We start from the raw sequence: 18,480 nt of genomic DNA on the forward strand, positions 1-18,480 counted from the left end.
CCCTGATGATAATGTGTCTCACAGATCTCCAGGTGTTTTCTATTATAAACATTATATACGACAGCTGGTGTGTCATCCTGCTTCCCACCTCCCTGGTGATGATATATCGCCCATGTATTGTTGTCTCTTTGTACACTCTGGTGATATATTATAGACAACGGGACACCAATTCTTGTGTTCAGCTGTGCTTACCGAGCAATCTTGAATGCGTTGCAGTTTCCCAACTATAATCTCACTGGTTCCTTGATGCTCCTAGTTCTGTAATATAGATAGTGTGTGACGTCTTCCCAGTCCTGGAGCCTTCGCATTGCTGACAACTTTCCCTGATATTAGTCAGTTCCCGCAAATTCCCCTTTTCCAGTGACCGAGTCGGAGGCGAAATAATCTTTCAGTATTGACTGAAAAACGGTTCCAATCTCAGTGTTTCTGCAGTGTCCGTGAATCTTCTTCAATCCACTCAGTCATTTCCCCTACTCTTCATGCATTTATCATTTCAGCCTGTAACCATCCCTGTTTTACCTGATTTCTTTTCCAGATAATCCAGTGGTTCAAGGTGAAAACACAAGAACACCTTCGTAGGGAAACGAGGGATGGACAATACATGGGTGGAGGACAACATCGCCAACATGACGACAGTGGTTCAAGAAAACTCCCCGTCTGGCTGAGTAGGGTTGTTCAGTAAATTGCGTCTAGCCAGCGAGCACAGAACCCGAAAATGAATCGAAACAACCAGTAATCGAGACTCCCATTCTTTATCTCTTACCGTCTCAGATAAATGTTCCGTTGTTCCCCTTTTTCACTCATTACTATTTTCTCATTTATCGAGACTCATATCTGCTGATTCTACCATTTTGCTCTCGTATCCTTCCTCACAATTTGTAATTGCTCTCATTGCTGCTCTTGAAACAGTTTGAATGCATTTCTTTGTGTACTGTTATCCAAATCATCTATCTATACAGACAAAATGCCCACTATTCTCACACTCTTCTGGTCGACCTCCTACCTCAGGTAAACTTCAACAGATCTAAAACTCAGCTGCTGCTGTTATTCTGGCATAGACAGTCCCGCTCACCCATTTTCCGTGCTCTCACTGACCTACGGTAACTCCCGGATCCCAACGCCTCAAATTTCAGTGGTCGCACCATTACCTACCTGATGTTGAGACTAATGACTTTGGTGCAAAACTGTTAAGTTATTTTAACATTTTATACTTATGTTAACTTGCTATTGTACCGTATTACTACAAACAGGAATATAGAATTATTAATGATAATTGACAATAAACTCAAAGGAGGTGCACTGAAAAGGGACAAACGTGGAATATTCACGGCAGAGAATTTAAACTCTTGAATGAGTTACACAACCATGTGGCTGGTTTAGGGGATACAAAATACAGTCAATACAGGGAGTTTATGAGTACATGTTTATCACGGCAGATTACTAGGTGGTCAAGAATCAAAATGATTATATCAAACAATTTTTGGTCCAATTTGAGCTACTTCCACAATTAAGTGAGTTCTTGTAGATTTCAGAAGCAAATTAATTGATGAACTTACAGTTATTGTAGCTTACACTCACAAGCAAAGCGCCTGACAGAAGCATCTCAGATCAAACAATCGGATTCTGTGCGCCCATGGCATTCTCAGTAACTTTTAACAATCTATCTCGACAGCACATGTGTTAGTGCCTGAAGAAACGTTACCCCAGTTGGAAATAACCAAACACGCACCGAACATTTACAGTATTGAGACAAATTGTTCTTGGCACTGTCTGTTAAAATTAAATATGGAAAAGAATTCTGGACTTGTTCCACTTGGCGATCAGAGTATGGGACATGTGGAAGGACATTAAAGAATTTAATAGGAGTAGGATTAGGCCATACTGCTAACCCAGCTTACGTCGCCGTACAATAAGATCATGGCTGATCTACTGCCCCAGATCCACTTTCCCACCAATCTCCAGAGATTGGGAAACGTCTCCGGATCTTACATTAAACACTGCATCGCACCATATTAAAACATATGGGACATGTGGGAAGAGATTCAGAAATACGTCAGGATATTAAATACTACATCAAATGTATGAATCATGTTGAAAGATACTGAGAAACACTGCTTCTTACACAACATCGTGCACATAGATGTATGAAATAGAAAGAATGATTTAATGTAAAAAGGTATAGTTTTGAAGATTGTGAGTGACTAAATAAAACTGTTCATACACCAAATCCCCTAAAATCAGTCTCATCATTTCTGGAGGGTGTAATTGAAAACTATTTAAGAATCAGTACAAACCAAGCAATTTTGATTCCACCCCCAGTTAATACATTATACAATATTTATTGTCCTTTCTGAACATTTAAAATGCTGTAACAACTATTTAATCTAATTCTCTGTATCAAACGGCACTTCACCGACAAATTCCGGGGACAGAAATCTCAATGTGGGATGAGTTGGCTAGATGCAGATCCCGGTATTCTGCAGTTCTGACTCGCATACACTTGATTGCAACACTGAGTACTTTCTACTCCCAGTAGTCTCAGTTTTGATGCACTCCCTGGTGTGCAGCAAGGTTAGACTCAGACCAAAGAAGTTGCATCATTCCAAGCAGAAGGGCCACCCGCGCATCAACACAAGCAGAATTTCTCACCCACAGCTGTTACAAAAATTTCTAAATTCACTTGTAACAGCCCTTCAAAACACTCCAACAAGGGATTCTGAGACCAAATGGGCCCACATCAGAGACGCCATCTATGAGTCAGCTTTGACCACCTACGGTAAAAGTGCGAAGAGAAATGCAGACTGGTTTCAATCTCATAATGAAGAGCTGGAACCTGTCATAGCCGCTAAGCGTATTGCACTGTTGAACTACAAGAAAGCCCCCAGCGGTTTAACATCCGCAGCACTGAAAGCAGCCAGAAGCACTGCACAAAGAACAGCCAGGCGCTGCGCAAACGACTACTGGCAACACCTATGCAGTCATATTCAGCTGGCCTCAGACACCGGAAAAATCAGAGGAATGTATGCTGGCATTAAAAGAGCTCTTGGGCCAAACATCAAGAAGATCGCCCCACTCAAATCTAAATCAGGGGAGATGATCACTGACCAACGCAAACAAATGGACCCCTGGGTTGAGCACTACCTAGACGTTACTAAAGGGAGAATGTTGTCACTGAGAAAGCCCTCAATGCAGCCCAGTCTCTACCAGTTATGGATGAGCTGGACATACAGCCAACCAAATTAGAACTCAGTGATGCCATTGATTCTCTAGCCAGTGGAAAATCCCCTGGGAAGGACAGCATTACCCCTGAAATAATCAAGAGTGCCAAGCCTGCTATACTCTCAGCACTACATGAACTGCTACGCCTGTGCTGGGGCGAGGGAGCAGTACCCCAGGACATGCGCGATGCCAATATCATCACCCTCCATAAAAACAAAGGTGACCGCCGTGACTGCAACAACTACCATGGAATCTCCCTGCTCAGCATAGTGGGGAAAGTCTTTGCTCGAGTCGCTCTGAACAGGCTCCAGAAGCTGGCCGAGCGCGTCTACCCTGAGGCACAGTGTGGCTTTCGTGCAGGGCGATCGACCGTTGACATGCTGTTCTCCCTTCGTCAGATACAGGAGAAATGACGTGAACAACAGATGCTACTCTACATTGCTTTCATTGATCTCACCAAAGCCTTTGACCTCGTCAGCAGACGTGGTCTCTTCAGACTACTAGAAAAGATTGGATGCCCACCAAAGCTACTCAGTATCATCACCTCATTCCATGACAATATGAAAGGAACAATTCAACATGATGGCTCCTCATCAGAACCCTTTCCTAGCCTGAGTGGCATGAAACAGGGCTGTGTTCTTCACCCACATTTTTTGGGATTTTCTCCTCCCTGCTGCTTTCACATGCGTTCAAGTCCTCTGAGGAAGGAATTTTCCTGCACACAAGATCAGGTGGCAGGTTGTTCAACCTTGCCCGTCGAACAGCGAAGTCCAAAGTATGGAAAGTCCTCATCAGGGAACTCTTCTTTGCTGATGATGCTGCTTTTACATCTCACCCTGAAGAGTGCCTGCAGAGTCTCGTAGACAGGTTTGCGGCTGATTGCAATGAATTTGGCATAACCATCAGCCTCAAGAAAACGAACATCATGGGCAGTACATCAGAAATGTTCCATCCATCAATATTGGCGACCACGCTCTGGAAGTGGTTCAAGAGTTCACCTACCTAGGCTCAACTATCACCAGTAACCTGTCTCTAGATGCAGAAATCAACAGGCGCATGGGAAAGGCTTCCACTGCTGTGTCCAGACTGGCCAAGAGACTGTGGGAAAATGGCGCACTGACACGGAACACAAAAGTCCGAGTGTATCAGGCCTGTGTCCTCAGTACCTTGTTCGATGGCAGCGAGGCCTGGACAACGTTTGCTAGCCAAGAGCGACGTCTCAATTCATTCCATGTTCGCTGCCTCTGGAGAACACTTGCCATCAGGTGGCAGGACCGTTTCTCCAACACAGAATTCCTCGACGTGGCCAACATCCCCAGCTTATACAAACTACTGAGTCAGCGGCACTTGAGATGGCATGGAAGCTGGCAAGATTCCCAAAGACACATTGTACAGCGATCTCGCCACTGGTATCAGACCCACCAGCCGTCCATGTCTCCGCTTCAAAGACGTCTGCAAACGCGACATGGAATCCTGTGACATTGATCACAAGTCATGGGAGTCAGTTGCCAGCGTTCGCCAGAACTGTCGGGCAGCCATAAAGACGGGGCTAAAGTGTGGGGGGTCGAAGAAACTTAGTAGTTGGCAAGAAAAAGACAGAGGCGCAAGGGGAGAGGCAACTGTGTAACAGCCCCGACAAACAAATTTCTCTGCAGCACATGTGGAAGGGCCTGTCACTCCAGAATTGGCTTTTATAGCCACTCCAGGCGCTGCTTCACAAACCAGGCGCTTTCATTGATCTCACCAAGATTCAGGGAATCAGCTACATTTCATACTTTCTCTCCGTTCTTTGGTTTGCAGAAAATATTCTTAAATTACCTTCAAAATCAGGATTTTACAATGCAATCCATTTTACAAAAGGAAAAGAAAATTCATCATGGAAGTATGCAATAACATTTAGGGAGTGTTTCCCTGACACGAACCAGCATTTGCTGTCGATAGACATTAACAAATGTAACCAAACCCGCACTGGAAACAGTGAGAAACTGAATCGAATGATCGACCGAAAAACTCCGCAAAAATACCGAGCAGGTGGAAGGAGACTATTCATGATATCTCATTAAACACTTCACGATGCTTTACACAAAAGGAGCATGTGGAAGGAGACTTTGTCATATTAATTATTACTTGATGATGTACATATGAATGTGCAAAATAAGGTGATTAATTTACAATACAAAGTTCTAAATTTTCAAGGTCATCATTAAGTAAATAATAATAATTGGAAAATCCTCCGGAAATTTTGGAATATCCAGTAACGTTATCTTTTGGAAAGGCACTTCACAATTACAGTAATAATTAATGCGAATTGAAATATTATTGGTTCTGCCTCTAGTTAATGTATTATACAATATTTAGAGATCATGTGCAACACTCTAACGTGGAGCAAACTATTTAAATTATTTCAGTTCCGTTCAGTATATCACACAGGGTCAGACAGCACTTCTACTGTGAAATAACTGTGAAATGCCCGTGTGGGTTCAGTCAGCAGTAGATTTAGCTTTGACTGCTGTTCTAAAATCCCTGTGTTACCATCGACCCCAGACCCAAAACCCCAAGAACTTATATAAAATCAAAATACTGCGGATGCTGGAAATCTGAAACAAAAACAAGAAATGCTGGAACCTGCTGAGTGATTCCAGCATTTCTTGCCCAAGAACCTATATTCTCGCTGTGATCACGCTTTACTGCTAGATTGCTGTGTTTAAAGAATCTGCTTAGAATTTCAACTCCAGTCAGTTGTGTCAGTACCAGAGCTGCAGAGGACCAAATAAAACAAATTGCCACGGTACTTGTTTTCAATGTTGCATTTAAATCAAAGTTTCACACATGTCCCACCTGGGAATTTAGAAGACCGTGTTAATCAGAATTAAGATATTATAAAAAACAATGTTTTCTGATGGAGAAAAAATGGATAATTCTTCCCTATTTAAGATTGATGGAATGTAAAATCAAAGCAACAGCCCAAGATTCAATGTGAATTCTACAAATGAGATAAACTATTTCAATATTCGCTCATTTGATAGCAATAACATTGGTTTTTGTCATAATGTATTCCTGCTTTTTAAAAATTATTCTCAGCAACTAGCGATTGGAGAAACGGATACAAGGATTCATGTGCACCTCATTGTTTATCTTTTCTGTGGCTTGAATAAAATGTTCTTTAAGTAATCCACAAAACAGGATTTTACCGTCTAATTAGTTGATATTCACGGAAATATAATTCGCTAAATACATAAAGAATCGGATAACACTGGGACTAAGTTGTCCTGTCAGTAAACCAATAAAGGTTTTAATGGACTGAGATTAATAAATGTAACCAAACACACAGGCGAAATAGTGAGAAACACAATGGAATCATCAATGGAATAAAACAACAAACATCGAGCCGTTGGAACAATAATAAAGAACAATATCCCTATCTCATTACACACTACATGGCACTGTGTTAAAATATGTGATTGGGAAAACTGAGCTATCTTTAGGCACTGTACATACAAATGGAGGAAATAGAATAATTAATTTAATATAAAAGATACTAAGTTTAGTTTTTAGCTTAGTTTAGAGATACAGTACTGAAACAGGCCCTTCGGCCCACCGTGTCGGTGCCGACCATCAACCACCCATTTATACTAATCCTATACTAATTCCATATCTTTACCACATCCCCACCTGTCCCTATATTTCCCTACCACCTACCTATACTAGGGGCAATTTATAATGGCCAATTTACCTATGAACCTGCAAGTCTTTGGCATGTGGGAGGAAACTGGAGCACCCGGAGGAATGCCACGCAGACACAGGGAGAACTTGCAAACTCCACACAGGCAGTATTTTGAAGATCATCACTAACTGATCAATAATACAGAGCAAATTCCCCAACGATTTAGGAACTTTCAGGAACATCATTTTTTGCAGAGTGCACTTGATATTTATACAAATAATGAAAACGAATTGAAAAATATTGGTTCCATCTCCAGTTGAGTGGTTATTATAGTGTGAATATAACACTTCAACACTGAACAAATTACTTTAAAATATTTATTTTCGTGAACTGTATCACTTGGAGAGCACGCAACACTTATTTTGAGAAGTATCTGTGACAGAAATGTGTGTGGCGATTCATGTCGGCAGTAGATGTACTTTTGACTGGAGTTCTACACTCAGTGAGATAACTTACACCCAGACTCTGATACACTCTATTCAAACAAAGACGTCGCTCTACGTCTATCAGACTCGCTTTAAATAATCAGATTAAAATTTCAAATCGAGCTGGCTGTGTGAGTGTCAGAAACGTAGGGGTGGTGGGGTGGGGCGGGTGGGGTGGGGGTGCGGGGAATAAAACAATCTCCCGCGGTCTTTGTGTTTGACACAAATTCAACTGGGAATTTAAAATACCCGTTAATTAGATATAGAATATTCCAAACTCGTTTACTGTCTCCAAAATAATATTACTATCAGCAATAGCTCAATTGCTAGCACTCCGGCCTCTGAGTCTAGAGATGGTGGGTTCAAGTCTAATTTCAGAGACATTAGCACACATTCTGGGCTGCCACTCCAGTGCAGTATTGAGGGTGTGCTGCATTGTCCAAAGTGCTTTCAATCGGAGGAGAATTTGAACCGAGGTCCCGTCGGCCTTTTCAGGTGAACTATTTGGAGAAAGAGCAGGGGAATTATCTCTAGTGCTCTGGCGAATGTTCATCCCTCAATCAATATCACACACACAAAAGAAGTACTCTGGTCATTATCACATTGCTGTTTGCAGGAACTTGCTGTGTGTAAATTGGCTGCCACGTTTCTTACATTACAGTATGGTCAACACCACAAAACAGTACCTAACTGACAGTAAAGCCCTTTGGGACGTCCTGACGTCGTGAAATGTGCTATGTAAACGCAAGACATTTATATATAAATGGAGGTTTATTCCTATTTGTAGTTAATGGAACTTAAAATGGAAACAATCAATCCAAAATTTGTATCAAATGAAACCTCTACAAATCATATAAACCATTTCAGTATCCATTTCATGCCATCCCAATGAATGACAACTGTAAATAAAATAGATCCGTTTTCGGTAAACTGATCCCAGACACTGACCGATTCTATTCTAGCAGCGAAGTGGCTCTTTTTCCAACAGACCCTGCTTAAATAGACCCATTCGATTTTCAACTCCAGTCCGCTCTGTCTGTACGAGCGGCAGGTAGAAGGCAATAAATAAGTTTCGATATTTCATTAAACTCGACACAGAAAATGAAAATGTATAAAGCATTATTTACTTTCGACATCTCCTGAATGTATTCTTTAGTAAAGACAATAATTATATTCATAATACCCATCTTGCAATAATAATCAGTGTATCAGTAAATAACAAAATGCATTCAATAATCTGTAACTCACAGTTCAAAGGCTGCAGTAGAGACAGGGTCAGGAAGAACCGCAGCATCGTTCTGGCGCCGGGTACAGCGATGTGAACAGAACATTAACTGAACGCTGTCCTCAGACACTGAGAACTCCTTCCAGCAGCTTCCAAAACTCTGGATGCTGTGGAAATTAATTCTTTGACACAAGTTTCAACACAGACCAATGTTTCCTTCCAAATAACCAATAGATTTTGACTTGTTTGAACTGTGAATTACAGTCAGGTAAAATACACCAATAAGAAGAAATGTGACCATTAATGGATAAAGTCAACCCAGGTTCCAAGTACCAGCCTATCTTGCGATGACAATGACGTGTGACAGTGTGAAAAGTAAATGAATCATTGATCTGGCGTCCAGATCATCGAATAATGGATGCACAGGAAAGGCTGTTCAGCTTCTTTAGTCTGAGTAGTCCCTTTTAAAGAGCTGTCTAATTTATTGTCAAATATGTGGCTTTTTCTCACAATCCTGCAAATCATTCCTCTGCAAGCACTTTAATTGTCTTTAATTGTCTATAGAAATTCCTCTGAAATCTGATGTCATCATTCTTTCAGGTCGTGCTTTCCAGATATTAACAAGCCTCTGTGTGAAGAACTGTCTCTTCATTCCCCCTCTAGTTATTCTGCCGGTTCTATAGAAGGTCTGGGACACAGGCGAAGAGCCGGAAGCCCAGAGAAGAGGTAGGTGAGGCGGGGGTACTAAAGTCACTTCGTAAGGCCCCGGTGAAAAGGCCTGGGCGCTGTTCTTGTGGTGTAGGGGGAGGGAGGTCCCGGCGATTGAACTGGTTCCTGGTGGGGGTGCTCTGTAGCTCACAAATTAGCCACGAAGGAGGCAACGTCCCTCCCCACCCACAAGGCCACAGAGAGAGTGCTTCATTCTACAAGTTGTCCTCTCCACGTGGTGGAGGACCTCGCGGCTGTTAAGATCCCAGCGGCGGTAGAATGATCCCCTCATTGTCCTTTAATAGGCCACTTAAGATCCTCAGACTGCCACTGGGAGAGAATGCTGTTGTTGGTCTATCCCACCCGGGGATCACTGGACGGTGGAAAGGCGATGGGATCTCCATCCTGCCACATTCCCTGCCACCCGCTGCTTTTCTCTGTCACCCCTCCCCACCACTCCTGGCTTCCAATCACGCCTCTGGGCGGCAGTAAAATCCTGGCTGTGATCTCTGATGGCAAACGTATTCATGAGAGGAAATAATTTCCTCATTCTTACTCTATTACAACACCTCAATATTTTGAGCTTTGTCAGATCTGAGATGGCGGGGCTGACGTATGAGGAGAGACTGAGTCAGTTAGGATTATATTCGTTGGACTTCGGAAGAGTGTGGGAAAATCTCACAGTATCCGATAAAATTCTAACAGGACTTGACATGGTAGATGCAGGAAGGATGTTCCCGATGCTGGGGCAGTCCAGAACCAAGGGGTCATAGTCTTAGCATACCAGGTAAACCTTTCAGGACTGAGATGAGGAGAAATGTCTTCACCCAGAGAGTGGTCAGGCCTTTGAATTCGCTACCACAGAAAGCAGTTGCGGACAAAACATTGTACGTTTTCAAGAAGGAGTTAGATATAACTCTGGGGTCTAAAGGGATCATAGGGTATGGACGAAAGTGGGAACAGGTTACTGAGTTGGCTGATCAACGCATGATCATAATGAATGGCGGAGCAGGCTCGAAGGGCCGAATGCCCTGCTCCTGCTCCTATTTTCTGTGTTTCTATTTTCTATCCAACTGAACCTTCTCTGCTCTAAGGAGAAAAATCCAAGCTCCTGCATTCTTTTTTTTTAGAATATTACAGCGCAGTACAGGCCCTTCGGCCCTCGATGTTGCGCCGATCATCTGACCTACACTATTCCATTTACATCCATATGTCTATCCAATGACCACTTAAATGCCCTTAAAGTTGGCGAGTCTACTACTGTTGCAGGCAGGGCGTTCCACGCCCCTACTACTCTCTGCGTAAAGAAACTACCTCTGACATCTGTCCTATATCTTTCACCCCTCAACTTAAAGCTATGTCCCCTCGTGTTTGCCAAGTAAATGAATTCCCTCACACGTGGTGACTTCTTGCTGATCCTCTTCTGTACCCTTTCCAGGGCCTGAACATTCTTCCAAGGTATTCGTGCCTGGAATTTCACACAAGACACCAGCTGAGTCATAAAAATTGATTTGTAAAGGATTAACTTGATTTCCTTTATATTTGTATCCAATAACCCCAATTTCAAAACAAGTAGCCCAAACAATTTCTCAAGCAGCTTCACGACTTGTCCTGCAATCCTCAAAGATTTATGAACATGCATTCACCGGATCCCTCTGTTCTTGCATCCCATGAAAATGGTAGCATTTATATTATACTGACGTGATACTTTCCCAATGAGCATCACTTCTGACTTGACCACAGTAAATTGCATCTACCATGGATCTGGCCATTTTCAGCAGACTGTCTACCCTGAAGTATGCTATTATAATATTCACAATTTACTACAGATCCATGTTCTTCACCATCCACAAATGTCAAAATTATGCATTCTAAAACCAAGTCAATGTAATTTGTATGTGGAGGAAAAAACAGTAGTCTTAAAACCATCTCCCAAGCAACCCCCACTCTCTCCTTTCAGAAGAACATCCATTCACAACTTCTCCCTGCTTCCTATCTCTTAGCCAATCGACTACTCGAGCTGACATCGTCCCTTTAATAATATGTATTCCTAGTTTCTGAATAAGTCTGTTATGAGGCACTTCGTCAACATTGGATGCCCGCATACACAAGGCCTACTTCAGTCTCTTACTTGATTGAAGAACTCAATCAGGTTAGTTACACACAATTGACCTTTAAGAAATCCGATATGTTTTTCTCATCTTACCCCATGCTTCTCAACTTTCCGACATTAGATAGATTAGCCTGTAGTCACAAGGCTTACCCTCTCTTTTTTTGAAAAGGAGTCTACCATTTGCCAATTCCAGTCCTCTGGCCCCAGTACGATATAAAAGGAGGATTGAAACATTATGGTCAGAGCTCTTGTTATCTCCAACCCAGATTTCTTTCGCAATCTAGGATGCTTCACATCTGGACCAGGGGAGTTGTCGACATTTAGTGATGTTAAAATATTTAGCACCCCCATGCCTTCTATCTTATCGTATGCAAGATCTCAGCTTCCCTCTCCTTGAATGCAAGATTAATTTCAGCCTCTTCTTTTGTGAAGGCAGTTGCAAATAACTCATTCAGTAACTCAGTCACGCCCTCTGCCTCGATAGGAGTATTTACTTCTTTCTCCAAAATCAGCCCCACCAATCCTTTAACTATCCCTTTTACTTTTCTCAGTTTTACAAGATTTGTGATCCCCTTTACTGTTAGCTGCTAATCTTTTCTATGCTCTCTCTTTGCCCTTTTTCTATTCTTTTTCTATTTGGTTTTAAATCATATTCTTGAATTGGAATTTGTAATTAATCTATTCTTTCTCTTTTCCTTGAACTGGCAATTCAATTATCATCCAGAAAGTGCAGCATTTGCTGCCCCATCTTCACATCTAGACTTGACTATTCCAATGCAGTCCTGGCCAGCCTCCTTCTTTGCATCCTCAGTTAACCTGAGGACATCCAAACCTTTTCAGCCTATGTACAACATACACCAGGTCCTGTTCATCCATCACCTCTGCACTGGCATTAACTTCTGGTCATGCACCTTAACAATATTGAAATTCTCACGCTTATTTTATAATCCCTCCATGACCTCTTCCCTCCCTATCTCTGTAATCTCTTTCAGCCCTATGAGATATTTGTGCTCCGCAAATTCAGGAATATTGATCATTCCCAAATCTAATCGCTCCACCGCTCGTTGTCTTGTTTTCATCTGCCAAGATCCTAAATTTTTGAATTCCATCCTTAAACCTCTGCCTCTCTACATCTTTTCCTCCTTTAAGATGCTGCTTAAAACTTACCACCTTGATGAAGCATTTGGTCATCTGCCATAATATCTGATAACGTTGCTCGCTATCAAATTGTCTTTGATAATATGACTTGGATATTTTAACTATGGAAGGATACTACATAAATAAGAAGTTGTTGATCTTGTTTTCCACCTTCTCCTTTACTATGGTCTGTCCCAGACTATATTAGTGTAATTGAAGGTGAAACCGTTTTTATGCTTTTAGGCAGTTCTCTGATAGAATATCTCCATAATCTAGTGCTCACTTTCAGGGGGTGTATAATAAACACTAAACTATTTAACACTCATTTTCTGAATGGATTAGTGAATAGATTCACTTGTTGAATCCCCCAGTATATTGTTCTTCTGTTGCAAACATACCCACTTCTGTCCTTATGGAGGGAAGGTTATTGATGAAACAGCTGAAGATGGTTGGGCCGAGGACACTACCCTGAGGAACTCCTGCACTGATGCCTTGACACTGAGATGATTGACCTCCAACACCCACAACCCTCTTGCTTTGTCCTCGGTATGATTTCCACCAGTGGAGAATTTTCCCTCTGATTCCCATTTAAGGCAGTTAATCCTCGTTAAAGCCTTTCGCAGTAATGGTTCATCGTGGAGTGACGATTACATTTTAAATTGACTTCTCCGAGTCAGAGAGGCGAATGTGAGATGCTTAACTACTCCGGACAGTCGATTCGCGAGTCCGTCACCATCCCCCGAGTGATCTGTTCCAGCCGGGCTTCAAATGGATGGACAATTACATTTGTATAGATCTGGAGTAGCAACTTGTCAGTTCACACATTAGAACAGCAGTTTATTTAAAATATAAACTATCGTGGTAACTATATTTTACACTTCACAATGAAATAGTCCTTCATTCCTCATAAATACTGGGATTGATATTCAATGCGCAGAATTCTATCCGTTTCTGTTGCGACTGCAAGGTGCAGCTTGATATTAGTGAGCAGACCGAGAGCCGTGCAGTCACCATATGTTTCCATGGAAACTGCATCTAATTGTTATAAATAGTTGAAGTTGCACTCTGCACACAAGTGGAAAATATCCTTCCAGCTCCTGAGTTGTGCTTTGTAGATGGCGAAATGTCTTTGTGGAGCCAGTAGATGAGTTGTTGGCTGCAGTATACCGAGCATTTGACCTACTACTGTCGCCACAGTATATAAATACCTGCTCCAGTAAAGTGTCTGGTCAATGGTAAGCCCCAGGATGTTAATGTTGTCGTATTCGGCGATGGTATTGTCGTTTGAATTCGAGAAGAGGGGGTTGGACTCTCTCCTGTTGGACAAGGCAATTGATTGGCATGTGTGTGGTGCGAATGTTAATGTCGACTTATCAGGCCTGGCTGTATCAGAAGGGCATCTTACTTGAAATGTAACGAACATTGTAAAGCAAACGGGATTATTCTTTTCCATTTAGAAGTGTGTTTTAGAATGAAGTGTATTTAGCTCATTGCCATTGTGGCTGAAAGGGCATTCGAACCTCTCAATCCCAGTTCCACTATCTTTCTTTCCATCCTTCCTTAACCATAAAGAAGTTGCCCTTACCCTCAACTTTCACTCCACCTGCCTCTCCATTCAATGAACTTTCCTCCATCACTTCTGCCAACTTCAGTGCAACGCTACCACCAGTCATCCTCCTCTCCATTTTCACCTCCTCTCTTTCAAACGTCAGGCCCACAAACAGTGATTTACTTGTACTCTTTATCTAATCCATTGTATCCATTATTAACAATTGTCCTCTGCACTGTGATGGCGAAGCACATACCGCAATTGCTTTGCTGAGTACTTCCATTAAGTCCCTTAGCTTCCATTCACTTGCCATTACAATTCCCTGTCCCACTCCCAGCTGACCCATCTGTACTCAACCTCCGACACTGTTTGAATTTTCCTGACTCAGCATCAACTTCAAAAATAAAATCACATGGGACCTACTGCCCCCCATTTGTTTTTGACAGCAGGTTCTGGTAATGATTCTGCTCTTCATTTAATCACTACTGCCTTCCACCCCATCACAATTTCTCTCTTTATCACCTTCCTCCGTTCCCCTATTCCCAGCCTCTGTGCTTACTGAAACACTGCTCCAGCACAACATTTTCCAGTTCTGAAGAAAATTCTCCAGAAGGGAAGGTTACGTCTCTTTCTCTTTTTAAAAATGCTGCCTCGCCTATTCAGTGGCTCCAACATTTTCTGTTCATATTTTAGATTTACAGCATCTGCAGTATTTTGACTTTTTAACGAAGATGATGTCATGGGGAAATGGGGTGAGGTTACAATTGAATGTAAAGACTTACAAACAATAGATAAATAACTTTGGAGAGGCTGGGAAAAGGGAATATGATGGGATCAGGAAAGTTATCTACTTCAGCACACACTTGGTCAAATGTTGCCTTGATGTCGAGGGCAGTCACCTTGATTACCATTACCACCATGATCAGCAATACAGCAGTCACTGCTTTTCTGCTCAGTTTTGCTGTATTTGCCCACTGTAGAACAGCAGAGTGTATCTGTACCATTCCTCTCAAAACTGCTGCACTCCATGCAAGGACTGTGCAGCTTTATCAGGAAACCTGCCACCTATTTGAGGAAATGTAATCACTCATTGAGACTGTCGAGAGACGGGGAACACACACAGCCACACTGACTGGCCATCATAAGTAACGAATTTTCACCATCGTTAAACTATACAGGGAGTGATGTGATGTGTTCCCTCAAAAAAAAAAGGAATCTGTTTTCTGGAAGGTGATCACTTGGAGTCAAGAACGGTTTTCCATGACTGAAATATGTAAAAAGCAGCTCACAGTCTGCAGAGCCTCAGAACAGCCACTGCGTGTTTTTCTGTTGAACTGAGAGGAAGCACCTGGCGTTGTGGTGATTTCTCTGCTTCTGTTTTTCTTGCCTGCTGCTCTGTAATGTCAAGATACTGCAGCAGCATATTAAAACTCGGAATTTGAAATTACTTTGTTTAAAATCCAAAAGGACAAAGTATTGGGGGAAGCATGTATGGGCAATATCATTAATTCATTTGAAATAGTTGACAGCTTAGCGTCTGCAAATAAACGTATCTCTGATCACAAAGACTGAATCACAGCACAGAATATCTGTAATCGGTGTACAATTTCCAAATGTATAACGCACAATATCAACAGGTCACGATAAATCACTCTGAGTCCAATCCAAGTCAGATACTCCAAAGCATCAATTCTCGCTGTGGTTTTAATTTAAAATAGAAAATCCCATGAGATGTTGAGGCTGTTTCCTGTGTAGGTTAATGAAGCAGGAATACTGTTAAGAATCAAATACAATCAGGAGGTTTGAGCCTATGTTAATGTAAAGCGTTAACTCGCTGTGATCCGATCACTGGAAATGCAGCCTCTGTCAATGTCAGTGGTTAACTTGCTGTGATTCAATTCAAAGAGGGGATCTGAAGGCAGAGGGTTGCTTCAATAATGTGCCACATTATATCACATTTAATGTCAGCCTGATTTCTTTGGGAGTGAAAGTAGATCTGGGCAATGAAAAGAGTCTCAAGAACTATAACAGATCAATAAATTTATATTTTTATTTAGAGATACAGCACTGAAACTGGCCCTTCGACCCACCGAGTCTGTGTCACCCAAATATGCTACCCTACTATATACCCAAATACCCACCTGCACTGGAGGCAATTTACAACAGCCGATTAACCTATCACCTGCAAGTCTTCGGCTGTGGGAGGAAACCGGAGCACCCGGCAAAAACCCATGCAATCACGGGGAAAACTTGCAAACTCCGCACAGGCAGGACCCAGAATCGAACCCGGGTCACTGGAGCTGTGAGGCTGCGGTGCGAACCATTGCGCCACTGGGCCGCCCCTGAGCTGCCACTATAGAGTTATCACAGGTAGAAAATTCTCAAATGATTAATTCCTCCGTATCTCACTTGGAATGAAACAGAAACTCCCCAGAAATGGACATTTAATCAATGAATTCCACAAACTGCATTTTCAATCACGACAAATATGATTTCAAACAAGGTAAAGACCGCCATAACACTGCCACAAACTGTTTGGTTTCTGTGGCTGTATCCGGTCTTTTTCCAAACTGATAGACTTGTCCCCCCAAGGTGTGTTTTGCAAATATCACAGACTGACAATTTCAGTATGAGCCATGGGTGTTGACCGCAACAGGTTGTCAGAGAAACATGAAACACACGCACAGCGTGGTGGAGATTGAAGATATGTGGGTCAATCTCTTGTATCTGTGAAGAGCTAATCAGTCCTGCAAACAGTGGCAATTACACATGAACAGATTGAAAATTGTTACACTAACCAAGGAACTTGCAGAAACCACTGATACTCAACAAAGAACAGATTTAAATTATATTACACGTGCAGGATCTGCACAGAATTTCTCAAATACTGAAGGGAATGCAGTATAAAAGTAGAGAACTGAGGATCTCTCTGCCAACACTGTCATTTTCTGATATCCCTGTTATTAATGTGTTACTCAGTCAACCTAGTGAACACTGACCATAAGTCGGAAAGTGCTGGAAATACTCAGCTGATCTGACAGCATCTGTGGAGCCATAGTTAGCATTTTCGGTCTATGACCTTTCATCAGAACTGGAAAAGGTTAGAAATGTAACAGGTTTTTATTAGAAAGTGAAAAGAAGGGGGCAAGAAGAAATAAAGTTAAGATGTGCGATAGGAGGGAGGGCAGGTGAGATTTTTTAAATTATTATTCATTCATAGGGAGTGGGCATCCCGACTAGACCAGCATTTATTGACTATCCTTGATTGTCTTTGAGGTGGTGTGAGTTGCCTTCTTTAACTGCTGCAGTCCTGAGGGTGCAGGTACACAAACAGTGCTATAAGGAAGGAAGTGCTGGAATTTTAATACTGCGGCAGTGAAGGAATGATGGTGTTGTTCTAAATCAGGATGGTGAGTGGCTTGGAGGGGAATATTACGGTGGTGCTGTTCATATGCATCTGCTGCCCTTGTTCTTCTAGGTAGTATGGGTAGCGACTTTGATATGTGCCTGGTGTGTTGCCACAGTGTACCTTGTTATTGATGCACACTGCTTCCACTGTATGTCGGTGGTGGAGGGAGTGAATGTTGAAACTGGTGAATGGGTGCCATTCAAGCGGGCTGCTTTGTCCTGGATGGTGTCGAGCTTCTTGAATGTTGTTGGAACAGCACCCATCCAGGCAAGTGTAGGTTATTCCATCATACTCCTGACATGTGCCCTGTTGATGGTGGACAGGCAGTGGGGAGACAGGATATTAGTTATTTGCGGCAGAATTCCTGGCATCTGACCTGCACCTGTAGCCACAGCGTTTACCTGGCTGCTCCAGATCAGTTTCTGGTCAACGGTCACCCACTGGATATTGATAGCGGGGAATTCAGCAATTCTAATACCAGTGAACATCAAGGGGAGATGGTTAGATTACCTCTTGTTTGAGATGGTCACTGACTAGCACTTGTCTGGTGTGAATGTTATTTGCAACTTATTAGCACAAGCCTTCATGTTCTCCATGTCATTCTGCATATGAACACAGGCTGCTTTAGCATATTATGAGTTGGTGTTGAACATTGTGCAATCATCAGCGAATATCCCCACTTCTGACCTTATAATGGAGGGAAGGTTATTGAGGAAGCAGCTGGAGATGGTTGATCCGAGCACACTACCCTGAGGAACTCCTGCACTGGTGTCCTGGGGCTGAGATAATTGACCCCCAACAACCTCAACCAACTTCGTTCGTGCTAGGTACCACTCAACCAGCGGAGAGCTTTCCCTCTGATGCCCTTTGATCCCAGTTTTGCTGGGGCTTCTTAATGCTATACTCAGTCAAATGTTGCCGTGATGTCAAGAGCTGTCACTCTCCCCTCACCTCTAGAGTTCAGCTCTTTT

This window comes from Heterodontus francisci, unplaced genomic scaffold (genome assembly GCF_036365525.1).
Source record: "Heterodontus francisci isolate sHetFra1 unplaced genomic scaffold, sHetFra1.hap1 HAP1_SCAFFOLD_216, whole genome shotgun sequence".
Lineage (NCBI taxonomy): Eukaryota > Metazoa > Chordata > Chondrichthyes > Heterodontiformes > Heterodontidae > Heterodontus > Heterodontus francisci.